Genomic DNA, 15205 nt, shown 5'->3' with positions numbered 1-15205 from the left:
CAATTTAACACATGTGAGGAGATAGGGGTGCCTATCGCCATTAGTAAAGATAGTTGTCGTCCACTCATTGGATTTAGGCCTGTGGTGGCCTCGCAGGTTAGAGAAGGGCGCCGGGGTGTCTGGTCCGACCGTCCAGAACCTACATAGAATGTCATACACACACACACACAAATAACAGACACTAGCAAATAACAGCTCCCATCAAGGCTGAAGAGAGTCTGAGCTCCCTATTATCAGTTAAGTATACCAAAACATAATGCTAAAACATTCACTCGTTTGGGAGAAAAACAGATCACTGACATTTACTCCCAAGGAAGGAAATATACTGCAAAGAATACATTTTAATACAACAATTAAAGTTTGATAGTAACGCTCAATATAGCTTGACCATATGTCCAGCGAAGAATCATATGTGCCCACGCTGCCTTTAGGACCCTCTAACCTTTCTACTGATCCCAGAGAAAGAGACAAACGGCCTTGTGGGTTACGTGGCCTTCGTGTCCTGCGTGTACTACGTGCAATCTCAAAGTAAGATTGGGAGGCACCTAAAAGAAACTGGTTACTTGCATCCATGCATTTAAGAAAATATAATTTCACAAGCACAAGAATATAAAAATTATTATGTGATAATGAATATATTTGATTATTGATTTTTATAAAGGAAGTATATAACCATTCAAAATGATATATGATTATATATGTATTTGAAGAGGCAAGGGATTTTGACCAACCCTTCAGTCCCCCGTTTTAGACCAATGTGGGGTCCAATACCGCCACGTCTGGTCTAACCAGTGAGGTCACTACGGAAGGGAGGAGTGGTGACGCATGCTCCCCTGCCGGGTCACACTTGTCTCTTCACCTCGTCATGGACATGCTGGATACTAAAAATTCCAGTCCCCATTAAGAGGCTCTCCCACCTTCCACTCACAACAGGACATCAATGTCATTCTTCCTCAGTTTATCAGTCTGGTTAAAATTTTTATAAAACACATAACTGATTACGAAACAAGTACATATTGGAAGCCAGGCTAAATAAGCAAGCACTATTGCTGTATTCCTAGCATGGGCTAGATCCACAGTCACTACTCAGATCCTAAATAAAGACATTGTCTATAATCATGAATACCAGAATATATGCACTAGTTTTTTTTTTTTATAAAATTATGATTTCCAAATCATTTTATTATAAACAAAGTTGGATGGTTAATCCATTATTTTCACTACCCCTTTTATAGACCCTTTAGGTTTAAAACACAATGGTTGTCTAACTAAAAATAAACAACAAACAATAAAATATTAATAATTAAGACCCATAATAATCGATGTAAGCACTTTAAGTCTTTACTGAAATCATCCTTCAGTTTACGGTCACATAGCATGTACCATTTTAATTGTATAACATCTTATACCCTTTTTTGTTTGTTTCAAAAATAGAAATAAAATAAAACAAATTCACATCATCATTTCAGTCATTATTTTACCACTAAAATATAGGATCGTTCCCCATTCTGCTTAATAAAGCTTTTGTTCATTCCTTATCCTTATATCACTTGAATCCCTGTCAATCATACAATGTCTAACCCTAACCTTTTTCATACCATTTAAACTTAATTTGACTTCCATAAATCCTATCAGAAATTGTATTTTCATTACATACATTTTTTTTTCTACTATATTTCTTCCATCTTGCCCTAAATGCCAGTTCCTTCTGCATCCGAGTCTCTCACCACTGTCAGCCTAGTGACACTTAAAGTTCCCTCGTTAGGGGAATCATGGTATTTTATTAATTCTTCAATACTCTTGTTTTCTTATCATTAACTTCAACTTTATTTTTCATTATAACTACTTCTCACAGTATTTGTCTCAGTTCCACTTATCTTTACAGTTTTACAGAAACCAAAATATTATGTTACTCAGATCCCAGCCCACAGCCATATAGCTGCTTTCTCTTTTTACCTTTATTAAATTGTAGTTTTCTTAGACATCTAATGTCATACATACATTTAAGGGATTGAGAAATAAAACCTTTTCTTTTTAGAAGTTATATTCACTCCTTCTTTGTTCGCCCTCCGGCCTTTCAATAAAAATGAGGGAGCTCACTCTGGATAATTTGGATAGTGACTTAGCCAATGTGCCACTTTGTCTCTCTGCCGTCAAGTCTATATATATATATTTTTGTTCCCTACGTTTAACCTTATGATCACACCTAGTTGTCTATTTAAATTTAGACCCTCAGTTGAATTTAGACAAGAGTTTTACCCCAGAATGGACGGCAATCTTCTTTACAATTCCAATTTATATAAAATACTAATCCAGAGAGTAATTCAGTTCAATATCATAAATGACAAAAGCATTCATAATTACCAATAGCAGACAGAGCTGGAAAACCACTCCAATTAAAGCTCGTCCCATGTTCTGCATTGTCTTTTCATCAGATTGACTTAGAATTATCAACTTTTCTAAAGTTGGTCATTTCACTTAACCCATCTGTAATGATAAAACACTAATTCCAGAGGTTAATGACACAATATCCTCAAAATCAGGAAATAATAGTACCCCAAACTAATACATACAAGACATAAAGTGCTGTCACCATCACACGCACTCATACTAGACACACATATGTTAACTGTTCATTTTCAATGTTCATTTTTCTTTATATTATTGCTAAAAGATTTAAATTTTAAATAAGATTTTAAACTTCCCATTTTCCGGTAGCTTCTACCTAATTTTACATGGTCTCCCAACCAGTTTCAAAGCATGTCTTGTTCATTATTCATTAGAATTTAACAAGGTCAGCTGGGTTGTTTTGTTTCATTATCATTATTTTGCTTCAGCTTGCTCTAGCAGGCCGATAATGGAAAGACAGACACAGTTACCATCCCTTCCTCTGCTCAAGCAGTCTCTCTCACTATAAATAAATAATCTTTTTCAACAGCCTTCTAAGGCTGTAACTTAGACAAAATGTAATATTAAATTAATTACAATAACCTTTGACCATTCACCTTGTTATCCAGACTTTTCTCAAATCTACAAAAGCTGTCTTCATCTTTAGCCACCACCATGTCTAACGACCTTCAGGAGTTAAAACTATGTCATAGACCTATTAGTTCAAAATCAACACTATGATTTTCCTTGCCCATAAGGCAAACCAGTACATAAAAAGTTTTGCTACTGTCTCCACAACAACTAATGGGAATCACTTAATGGCCTCAGCTGGCTCTTGAAAGCCCACTCCTGTTAGCCCTTTATCTATAATCTCCATCAGGGTGTTTTCCCCTGGCATATTTGCAGACGCTTGTCACAATAAAAAAAAAACAAGCCATACAATGAATGCAGTTTCTGGTGATTGGTATTAGAGGAACACTCACGTTTCGGGGTCAGACTGTCTGTAACTCCTCACAGCGCATCCGCCCTAACGATAAAGGATGCTGCTGGCCTCACAGTCATCCGCTCCACTCTCATACCTTTCTCACATAAACACCTCCATCTTGAGATGCCCAGTGACTTTACGTGATCCACTCTGGCTTGGGTTGCCCCCTGTCTGGCCAATAGAAGGTCTTACCCGTCATTGAGTAGCCACTCGTGCCCACTGGTGACCGCTCTTTCCCATCACAGGCTGTTTGCTTCAACAGAACTCAGCTGTTTTCTAGAGCTTAGGAAAGGCACGTTCAAGAGTCACCAGAGCCATTCCGATTGCCTAATAGTGTTCACATAGGGAGACAGGTCAAAACAACAGTATTTAATCACTTAAATCCATTAACTATCTTAAAAGCAGCAACCTAGCTACTTGGATTATACTCAGTGAATTTAGATCACAACCGTACATTCAGTGTACTTTTCCGTCGGCCCCTCCCCCGTTTCATGGTGGGGACTAAGATCAGACAAAGAAGTTACGGGTCCTAAAATAACCTAATCAAAGATGTCACTACAAATAGCTTATTATCACTTATGACACCGACTCAGGTAACAGCTTTTAGCTGACATTGACTGAGAGAGAGACATTGAATGAGGGAGGGACTGGTACACTGCACTCTGAACGTCTAACTTTATCTACCATCTTTTAACTCTATCCCAGCTTAAGGCATCTTTGCCAGATATTACATACGGTTTCAAATAAACATATTATTTATATTTGTCTTTTGCCCACACATCAGGAAATTTAGGCATTACAAATTTCCACTCAGATTGAGTCTGTTGCACTGGCAGTTTCAGCCACAGCACACATCAGATTCAGATAAGCAAACTGTTTCATTACAGCCAATAACAAACTTATCTTTTGAAAGCAAAACATCAGCTTCTAGTTCTTTCATGGTCAACTTTTCAAGCTGTTTGTTTAATCAGCATTTAGCAACTGTTAATTCAGTACGGCTTCTGCTTATTTGTTTTACATAAAAATAATTATTCTAGTTCTCAATAACGTTTCACATTTCTCAATCTCAATTTTAATTGTCAAGTTCTCAACCATAGTTTAATATTTGACTTCAGTTTTCTCTTGGAGTTTATCAATCTCCAATTAGGATTCACACTAAGTTTGACGAGGCAAGCACTCTCTGCTTGTGATACTTTTGCAGTTATTGTAAATCATCTGTGAGATTAGTCTCTCTATATCATCTAAAACCTTTTTAAAATGTTTAATTACAACACAATCATCCTTTAAGTTACTTTGATATATTTTGCAACTCACATTTGTTGGAGTCATTAATTTTACATCAACCTGTATTCATCAATTCACTAAAAATTAGTATTATAGATCTTTTCTTCAAAAGGATTCACTTTAAGACTTCAATCTTTTGACCTTGTTTTATCTCTTGTTCTTTCTCAGACGACAACTTTAATATCGTCATTTAAACACTGATCTACTTTCAAACTCACATTATTACCAGAAATGTGTTGTCATTTTATCACATTTTTAAACACCTTCTCGGTGGGAATTTAGAGTTACGTATTAAATGGTCCTGATGACCACCATTAAAACACTCTCTGTCATCTGGTGGGTTCATGTGTCAGCCTCAACGGCTCCAACTTACTGCACGCCCTTGAAGCAGTGTGTCCCATTCAGGAATGCAAACAGAGCTACTGATTAAGCAGTTCTCTGTATTCTTTTACAGTCCACCAGTGGCTGATTTAATCATAATGACCCAATCATAATCTTCATCATTATTATTGGCAGAACATTAATTTTCATAAGCTGCAAAATATTGTTTTCACAAAGTGTCTGTTTAACTTTAGTCGCTTGTCGAGGGAAATTATCCCTGACCCAGAATTTCTTTCACTTGCTTCTTGTAATCATCGTAAGCAATACGAGGCTAAACATTTAAATTTTTCAGTTTCTTTGTTTGTTTGTAGCCAGTCAAGTTTTTTTTTTTTTTTTTTCAATCAGAATCAAAATCCTGACTACCATTTACTTAATCATTTCTGCTAATTTCTTTGAAGTGAGGGCTTTAGAGCACAGCTGCTTACAGCGTTTGCTTTCCTGTCTCACTATTTGTTTCAGGACTCTTCAGGTTACTGATTAAGTTATTACATTTTTCTGCCATATCTTAATCATGGTTCATACTCACCTGAAGTTATTGCAGAAATGGAGGCGGCGATCTTTGAACAACACAGCTTGGCTTCTGCGTGATGAAACTGCAAAGTATACTCCAAAATCACAGTTACATATACTGGTCCATGCCAATTTGGGTCACAACTTTTTAAATTTTTCTCTCGGAATTGTTCCTGATGCATCCCTGGCAAACAACCCTGTTATTGTTAGTATCCCTAACTGCCTGATTCACTTCACTAAGTTCGGGGATCCCCTATCTGAGATGGAAGAGATTGAGCAGGTTTACGGTGCCACTGGACCTCTAGCCCAGGGACGTGCTCTGCTGGGGTGGTGCTACACCAGTAATGCCCAGCGGGGCCCCCACAGAGCACGCTTCGCTTGCGCTGTCTGCTGCCGTTACCCTTAACGACGCTCTCAGCGACTTCTTATACTGTCAGCAGTATAATTAACTTACTCCTTCACTCGCCTCATCGGAGTGAAGCTTCACTCGCCTCATCGGAGTGAAGCTCTCCCGCTCTCCTTCAAAATCTCTTCCAGTCAGACAGCCCTAACAATTAACAAAAGCTTACTACCTTGTTTGTTGATTTGCCAGGGGTGTCACCGAGAATAATTGCCAGCGCATCCTCCACCATAACTGTAAGGGGTATACAGTCAAAGACCCAGAACCAGATATGAAGAATGAAGACCCGGAGTCAGACTTATAAAAAATTAAAGAAAAGTTTTACTGAAGATAGTTTGCATTTTCATCAGCAGAAGTCAGCTTCAAGACTCCCACAGGAGTTCGTAGGCCGCCCCGCTTACAGTTACAAAGATCACAGCAGTTATACCATTTCCAAGGTCTAAGCTACGTCATTGCTTACAGGTTGAATGATTCTCATTGGCTAAGAAACATGAAAGCCTAAACAATTTAACACATGTGAGGAGATAGGGGTGCCTATCGCCATTAGTAAAGATAGTTGTCGTCCACTCATTGGATTTAGGCCTGTGGTGGCCTCGCAGGTTAGAGAAGGGCGCCGGGGTGTCTGGTCCGACCGTCCAGAACCTACATAGAATGTCATACACACACACACACAAATAACAGACACTAGCAAATAACAGCTCCCATCAAGGCTGAAGAGAGTCTGAGCTCCCTATTATCAGTTAAGTATACCAAAACATAATGCTAAAACATTCACTCGTTTGGGAGAAAAACAGATCACTGACATTTACTCCCAAGGAAGGAAATATACTGCAAAGAATACATTTTAATACAACAATTAAAGTTTGATAGTAACGCTCAATATAGCTTGACCATATGTCCAGCGAAGAATCATATGTGCCCACGCTGCCTTTAGGACCCTCTAACCTTTCTACTGATCCCAGAGAAAGAGACAAACGGCCTTGTGGGTTACGTGGCCTTCGTGTCCTGCGTGTACTACGTGCAATCTCAAAGTACGATTGGGAGGCACCTAAAAGAAACTGGTTACTTGCATCCATGCATTTAAGAAAATATAATTTCACAAGCACAAGAATATAAAAATTATTATGTGATAATGAATATATTTGATTATTGATTTTTATAAAGGAAGTATATAACCATTCAAAATGATATATGATTATATATGTATTTGAAGAGGCAAGGGATTTTGACCAACCCTTCAGGTCGCTCTGTTCAGGAAATTGTCAGGTGAAATCTCACCACTCATTTTTTAATGTCACAATAACATTTCCCACACACCATCTCAGCACATATCAGTCACCTGGCAATAAGCAGGTCTGTTTGACATCAGCAGGAAGCGACTCTGCTGATTTGGAGCCACTGTGGCTGTCAGTCATACTAGTTAATACTTTTATTAGCAGTGCTAATAAAAGTGGTAGAACGCAAACAATCTCATGGACTTACATTGAAGAAGAGACCAGAGTCATATAGAGACCAGAATATCACAGAGCCTGCAGAACCTGATTTCACCGAGTGCGACATGTTCCTGGATCAACATCTTTGTTGATCCTGGAACATGCCAATCAACCAATCAGATTTGAGGGACAAGTTTACAGTTAATGTCAAGTTTAGGCTTACAACCAAGGTTAGGTGCTTCTACATCAGTGCTATTCACCCATAATTTCCCTCTGACTGTAGGAATAATTTATAGGGTTAGGTTTACAGGTAGGGATCGGGATAGGACTAAATTTTCGAACAGGAATGTTGTTCCAGGATCAACCAAATATATTGACAGATGAACAACTCTAACTTTGCAAAATCAGGACGTGCCACAGAGGCTATAGGCATAATAACAGCCTAGCAACCCCCCACAACCAAATAGCAATGCTCTACAACCACACAACAACCACAATACCATAGCAACGCCCTAGCAACCACCCAGAATACCCTAGAACAAAGACTATAGAATTACACAAGACACGTCACTCGTATTGTTTTGAATAGGCAAAAGTGCAATGCTCAATATGGTGGTATAAGTCCCACCTTCTAAATAAGAGCCAAAGATTTTGTTTTCTGTCACGATTCAAGCATTTAGAAACAAAATTTATGAGAACGTTGTTGTCGGATTTCATTAGTGATTTCAAATATGAAATTTAATCGTAAGCTTGGCGAACAGTTTTGGAGAATTTGATGTTTCCCTTATTCAAAAAGATAGGAGCTGCACTTGCCCAAGAGGCGTTTCAAAGATGGCCGCCGAGTGAAATGACTTGTCTTATTAAAGGGACTTTGCCTAGAATCAGATGTCTTTTGCACATGCATCTAAAATAAATCATAAATTCACAATTCACAACCAGGAGTTCAAATCTAAATAAAAAGAAACAGCTTAGCAGACTGTGACAAGAGAATTGCACATAAAAACAGAAAGAATATGTGAGCAAGTCTGAAAGTGAAACCTCACAACATCCTCTTATTGAGAAGAGCAGCCTGACAGGAAGGCTTATATCTATAATTAGATATACATTTGTCTGACTCTTTTTTTAATGCACTACCATTACTGGTGGAGGCTCACACTAGGGGTAAGCACGTCTAAAAGCATTTTCACACTCACACACAATGCACTCCTCCACACACTCTTGTTCTTCTCAATTTCGACAAAACATTTTGTTGTACTTTTCCACACAGCATGAGTCACCCACTGACGTTTCTGAACACTATGCCGTCTCCTGACAGAAACTGAATGAAGTTTTGATGAAATGAAAGTTAACTCTGTTAAACTGGAACGTTTTCATCAGAAAAAGAAAAACACCTGAGTTTTTAGAGCTTTTAGTCTGTTAGCCCAAGTGCCACGGCGTTTGAGGGGTAAGGCGGCCCGGCCATTCTCAGCTTGGCGGCAGCGAAGCATACATCCCTGCACGGGCATATGGGTCCGGCGACTCACGGCGTGGCAGAGCGGGAATCCCTCCCCGCTCCCCTCCTGGACCTGCGAGGACACCATGGTCTTTCGAGGAGAGGCACACACGCCATTTAACAGCGGCAGTGACGAGGCTCTATTCGATTCAGGTGTGCCTTATCACGCGCTGCCAGTCCTGGGCTGTGAAATCGCCCTCTATACCCTCAAATAGGGCGTTATTTGAAGGGACAGCCATTTGTAGTCGTGTCCGAAACCATAGAGGACGTTACTGAGTGCACTCATTCAATCCCACTATGGATCACAATAACAAGTGTTTAGAGCCCCTTTCACACAGAGATTCCGGAAAATAAACTGATAATGTGTCCTGGGATTTGTCCCGGGATCGTTTGATTTTGGTTAATTTACACTGCAAGTGATTTTCTGGAATCTGTGTGTGCGTTCACACACATCCCGCAAAGACACATGACATTGATGGGACGTGTAATGTCTCTGCAGCTTCTTAAGTTTGCTTGATCTGCGATTTATCTCTTGAGAAACCACGTTCGTGCATGTTTTTCTGATTCAATCATAAACTAGCGCATCGTGTACCGTTCCACTAAGCTGGTGAAGCGAGTTCCGGGACTGATCCCAACAATGTTACTAGGTCCCCATCCTGATATCGATCCTGGGATCAATCCCTGGGTGTATTTGCATTCACACGCTACATGTGAAAGGGGCTCAAATGATGTACGCTCAATGGCTAGAGAATACCGCGCATCGCGGGTCGAATCAATTCCCGCGTCTTGCCAGAAGATGGCGCCTGCAGCTGAATCAACAAAAAAAAAACATTCTCCAATAATCTTTGTTTTAGCTACAAATCTCTGTAAATCCAGTACCCAGGTTTGCTTGAATTAATTTAATATGCATTTTACATCCGAGGACATCTTTATACCTTCCCTGATGCGCCAATATCAGTCCTGTGCTAGTCTACATGGCTGAATGTTTTATGTAGCCTATACAACAGTGGTTTGAATCGTGTGACCACCACAAACAATAGCTATTCTGGCCACTTAGACGTGCCTCATTGCACCTTCCCCATAAGCACAGCGACTCATCACCTTTTCGGAGGGGACACGTCCATGTCACCCACCAACACAAACACACACACACACCTGCTGTTGTAGCCTGAAGGAGAAGGGTTAATTCCCCCCACCCTTATATACACAAACAAACAACACTCGTGCATACTCGCACCCCCTTCCCACCCCCCACCCCCAGCAGTCAGTTGTTAGTTAGGGGGAGGGGGTGTGAAGGGGAGAGGCTAGCAGAGGTCTTTGTGAGACAGAGAGAGAGAGAGAGAAAGAGAGAGGAACAGAGCGTTCCATTTCTCATAGATGAGCAGCTGCTAGGCAGGACTGTCTTGAAAGCAGAGAGACAGTGAGAGAGACCATTTGGTGCCTGAACGCGAGCGAGGGAGGGGGAGAGAGAGACGCACACACTCAGCGTGAGCTTGTGGTTTAAGTAGACACTAACCGTGCGTTTAGGGAAACCCACAGTCTCAGCTCCCTGGGATACAGGAGTTTCTGGCCCTGCTCTTTTTCCCCTTTTCATTCTTTTATTTTACTCCCTCCATCCTTTCTCTTCTTCCTTTTGCCTACGGAAAGCGCTGGACCACTGTTTTCTCCCTGAAACACGCCGAGCCGGTAAGAGGGCACGCTAACTATTTCTGTTTCCAGCTTTTTGTGTGTCACTATCTTTTTCTGCTTCGTTCATCCTCATTGCTTGGGTAGAGAGAGATGCTGTTGATGTTCTAGCATGATACCTAGGTGATGCTGTACCGGCATCCATCGAAGCCGGCTTATACTGGGACTGGGTGCGGAAGAAGGAGGGATTGGAGGAGAGGGAAGGGAAGGGGGTGTTCTACTTTTTCAGCCCCACGATCGGTCAACTGGGGCTCGTCCTCTTTCACTGCAGCACATGGCAGAATGCACACACTGACACACAAACACACCAGTTGTATTACACGTACACCTATTAGTCTAATCAATACTCAACCTCTGATATTAACCAAAGCCAGTGGTGCATAAGGAGGTGTTATGGGTAAATAGTTATGGATGTTCTCGTTGATCAACCCTTTTGTGGACATAGAAGCGTTTTCCCTTTAGGCAGAGTGATCTTCATAGGAATGACATTTTATTCCCCGGTGAGTGACATATGCAGAGGCATTTGTTGTAAACGCTAAACCACACAGGGCTAATTAGGTTGCATGCATGTGTGCAGCTTGTGCATTGTTATTGCTAAAAACATGTAGCATGTGAACGGCTGAGAGAAATGAATGAAATCATGAATGGAGAGATGAACCACTCCTTTTTTCGATTAGTTCTCGTTCTCATGAGCGGGATATGGGAGAGGAAATTCACACCTGAGGGGGGGAAGAAAGAGGTAGATGTATGAATGAAGCCCTAGAATATGGAGTCTGGTCATACATGTCCGGAAATTAATGCTTTCGATTGTAAAAGACCCCTGACATGTCAGGGAAAAAAATCAGGTTGGGTGAATACAAGATCTGTAATTTACTGAATATTTATTTGCAAGGGTAAAGAACAGCTTTAGTTTTCAATCATTATACAAAATCATTGTTTTTTGCACAATTACATTTTTTGTCAATTAAAGAACTTGAATTATACTAAATTTGATCAAAATGAGCCTGATCACTGTTAAAATGCACATAAATGCAGTTGACAGCTAAATATATTGCATATGTGCATATTGGGTAGGTATGTATTTTATGAATACTTGAAATGCTTTTTAAACCAAAAAAGTTCTGAATTTTATCATTAAATCACTATAAGCCTCATTAGTTTGTGTCAGTACCGCATACACATCAAGATGTCAGTTTAGCAAAAATATGTGCTTTACCCTTATATGAAATCAATCTGAGGCTGAAAATGTATTTACTTGTCTGTTGCTAGGACACTCCCTTTGAACATTTTATACGAGGCCTCTGATTGGCTGCCGCCAATGATGCAAGTTTCTCACCCCAAATCTTTCCCCTTCGCCCATGGAAACATGCCTGTCTGCATTTCTTCCTTTCCTTCTCTTTATACCTCCATGTCATAGATCGTCTGAACCTTGTGTCCATCCTGCATCTCTCTAACCCTTCTTTGTTTCAATCAGGCTAGATGGATAGAGGGATGTTAAGTGCTGATCTTTTTCTCTTTGTTGTATTCTTATTTCAGAAAATTGTATAAAAAAAATCTGCTGGCTGTAAGAAAGAAAAGCATTAAAGCTCAATACAGTAGCAGTTCATTCTCAGCGTTCTGCTCTCGGCTGATGTGTGATTTCTGCGCCTGTGCTGGTGGCAAAGACTCTGACCCCCACCTTCACATGAGCATTATATATGTGCTGTACTGTAAGTGGGTCAGTGTAGAATATGTGGCATGACATGTGTGTCTCAGGCAAGTGGCCTGAAGCTGGACAGTCATAGAGCGTGGGAATCAAGAGAGAAGGGGGCTGAATTGTCTTTGCTAACCTTGCCAAAAGGTTCCATCATCTCCACTGCAGCTTGACCCATGTGTTCATAATGCATATGTATCAAGCTTGGAGGCTGAATATCGTGCAGAATACAAAGAACTTATTTTTGTCTAACACTCTGTAGTATTAGACCCTAAACTGAAACCTTTTGCATACTTTTTAATACTGATATCATTAGGTGTAGCTTCAACTATCTAGCTTCACTTACCAAACAAAATAGAACAAATTACTGTTATCAAACAGGTTTTCCCTTCACACCAAGAACTTCCTTTTGTATTACTTAAGGGACAGTTCGCCCAAAAATGAAATTTCTTGATATCATTTATATAATTTACCCTCGACAAATCTTCAAAACACAAGATTTTTTGAAAAATGTAGGGGTTCAAGCAACAGCAGATCCCATTGACTTCCATTGTATGGACAAAAAAACAGACGTTGTGCATCTGTATACACTCACCTAAAGGATTATTAGGAACACCTGTTCAATTTCTCATTAATGCAATTATCTAGTCAACCAATCACATGGCAGTTGCTTCAATGCATTTAGGGGTGTGGTCCTGGTCAAGACAATCTCCTGAACTCCAAACTGAATGTCAGAATGGGAAAGAAAGGTGATTTAAGCAATTTTGAGCGTGGCATGGTTGTTGGTGCCAGACGGGCCGGTCTGAGTATTTCACAATCTGCTCAGTTACTGGGATTTTTTCACGTACAACCATTTCTAGGGTTTATAAAGAATGGTGTGAAAAGGGAAAAACATCCAGTATGCGGCAGTCCTGTGGGTGAAAATGCCTTGTTGATGCTAGAGGTCAGAGGAGAATGGGCCGACTGATTCAAGCTGATAGAAGAGCAACTTTGACTGAAATAACCACTCGTTACAACCGAGGTATGCAGAAAAGCATTTGTGAAGCCACAACACGCACAACCTTGAGGCGGATGGGCTACAGCAGCAGAAGACCCCACCGGGTACCACTCACTCAAGATGCTATCCTATCAATATGGGCCAACATTTCTAAAGAATGCTTTCAGCACCTTGTTGAATCAATGCCACGTAGAATTAAGGCAGTTCTGAAGGCGAAAGGGGGTCAAACACAGTATTAGTATGGTGTTCCTAATAATCCTTTAGGTGAGTGTATGTGGAGTCATGTATGATTTAAAAGGAACACCTTGCCAAGCGATTTTTAGCTTAGAGCCATTTATCTCCATGAAGATGCTGACATCTTTCATGAGAGGCCTAATGGATTAACTTTGAAACCGCAATAAAACACAAGCCTAATTTTAAACAACCTGATAATACGAACCAAATCGAACTAAATCCTTAGTGCTATCAAAATGCTGGATTAATGTCTACACCGCTAACTTCAGTTCAAAAGACATTTCAAATAAAAAGATGAGGGATTACAGAGCCATTCTGAAGTGCAAAGGCACACATACTATTTTTGTAGGGTTTTTTTTTTTTTATCCCTGTCTGATCCCCTCTTAAAGTCCCACTACACTTTCACTTTAATGACTTACAGGAATAATATCACAAAATTTGCCAATAGATCTTATGGCATATTAATGAAGTTTCAAAAGGAAGCTTAAAAATTTGTCTCGCTAAACGAGGTCAGGCTCTTTATCAAACTTTCTTTTAATGCTTATAATTAATTGAAAGAATTTGCAACTTCATTTACCCTCAATGTGTTCAACTGGAAGGAACGTAATTGTGATTGATTTTGCCATTTTCAAGATCAGTGTCTCGCTTCAAGTGCATGTTGGCACTAATCCTTCAAATAAATGAAGCTCCATTTTCTTACGTACATATACAATATGTACATTACTCAGAACAGCTGTCAGAGGAAATGGTTACAGATACTATCTTAGGTCATGGTGACCATGTCCACATTTTGATTTCCTACAGGCCTGAGGTGAGAGCAAAGGCTGAGACAGCGCTATGTGAGATGGTATGTCTATCTAAGGCCATATAGGCCAGACACTTCACACTGCTGCAGACTCAGAAAATCTCTTTCAGAAGGACAATAATGTATCTAGATGACAGAAGATAGTTTCAGGACCTTTTTATGCTTTTGCATGCATTTTATGATCAGTGCATCATCACCTTCGGGAATATGAGAGTTGCAGAGGTATGTCTAAACTCAGTGTCCATTGCCCTGATGTCTAGCATGCTGTTATGGAAACAGCTTGCATAAATTTTAATACTTAAATGATTAAAATATATAGCTTCAATTACCAAACAGAATAGCAAAAAATGACTTTCCTTAAAGGCTGGTTCACCATATCGGGGCAGTGAGAACTAGACTGCTATACAAGACGGAGACTTTTGTTTTTTTGTAGACAGGCTCTGAGGGGTAGAGGCAAAGTGAGTGATGGTAGAGCTGATACCCGGTTTCTCATCTCCTCTTATCTGTCTATCTGCCCTGCAAAATCCGAGCAGCGAGAAAATGGAAGTTGCTGCCCACCAAAAGCTTTAATGAGCAATCAGAAGCTTGAGGAGCAAGTTAACACAAACCCAAATATCCTTGCTCCAAGTTTTTAAACTGGGTCATATTTAAATTTCCATTAGTTATGGGCATCAGAAGCCTCATTGTTGTCACGCTGTGCATACAAAATTTGTAATGGTTAATGTTATTTAATGGACTTGACCTAACATGAACTAACAATGAAAAGTTGTATTTTTTTTATATATATTAACGTTAAAACATTAACATTAATAAAATACTGTAACAAATCATTTACGACGTATAAGAAAAATTATTTTATTTAAACTGATTTAAAATGAATACAAAGTAAAGTAACAAAAAATAGTAATAAAAATAAT

At 39.7% G+C, this 15205-nt stretch overlaps 1 protein-coding gene across 1 annotated transcript in view; it reads left to right on the top strand.

Annotated features, from left to right (window-relative positions):
- The first annotated feature begins 10230 nt into the window (after positions 1-10230).
- Positions 10231-15205, top strand: part of fam49al (family with sequence similarity 49 member A, like) — a 30227-nt gene continuing 25252 nt past the window's right edge. The window contains exon 1 of the mRNA XM_056250108.1: positions 10231-10559. The gene's annotated coding sequence lies outside the window, so the exon portion shown is untranslated. The remainder of the gene's footprint in view (positions 10560-15205) is intronic.

The sequence above is a fragment of the Rhinichthys klamathensis genome, unplaced genomic scaffold, assembly GCF_029890125.1.
Source record: "Rhinichthys klamathensis goyatoka isolate OS25496 unplaced genomic scaffold, OSU_Roscu_1.1 h1tg000067l_1, whole genome shotgun sequence".
NCBI lineage: Eukaryota > Metazoa > Chordata > Actinopteri > Cypriniformes > Leuciscidae > Rhinichthys > Rhinichthys klamathensis.
The sequence above is the reverse complement of the archived record's forward strand: the minus strand, read 5'-3'. Positions and strand labels throughout refer to the sequence as shown.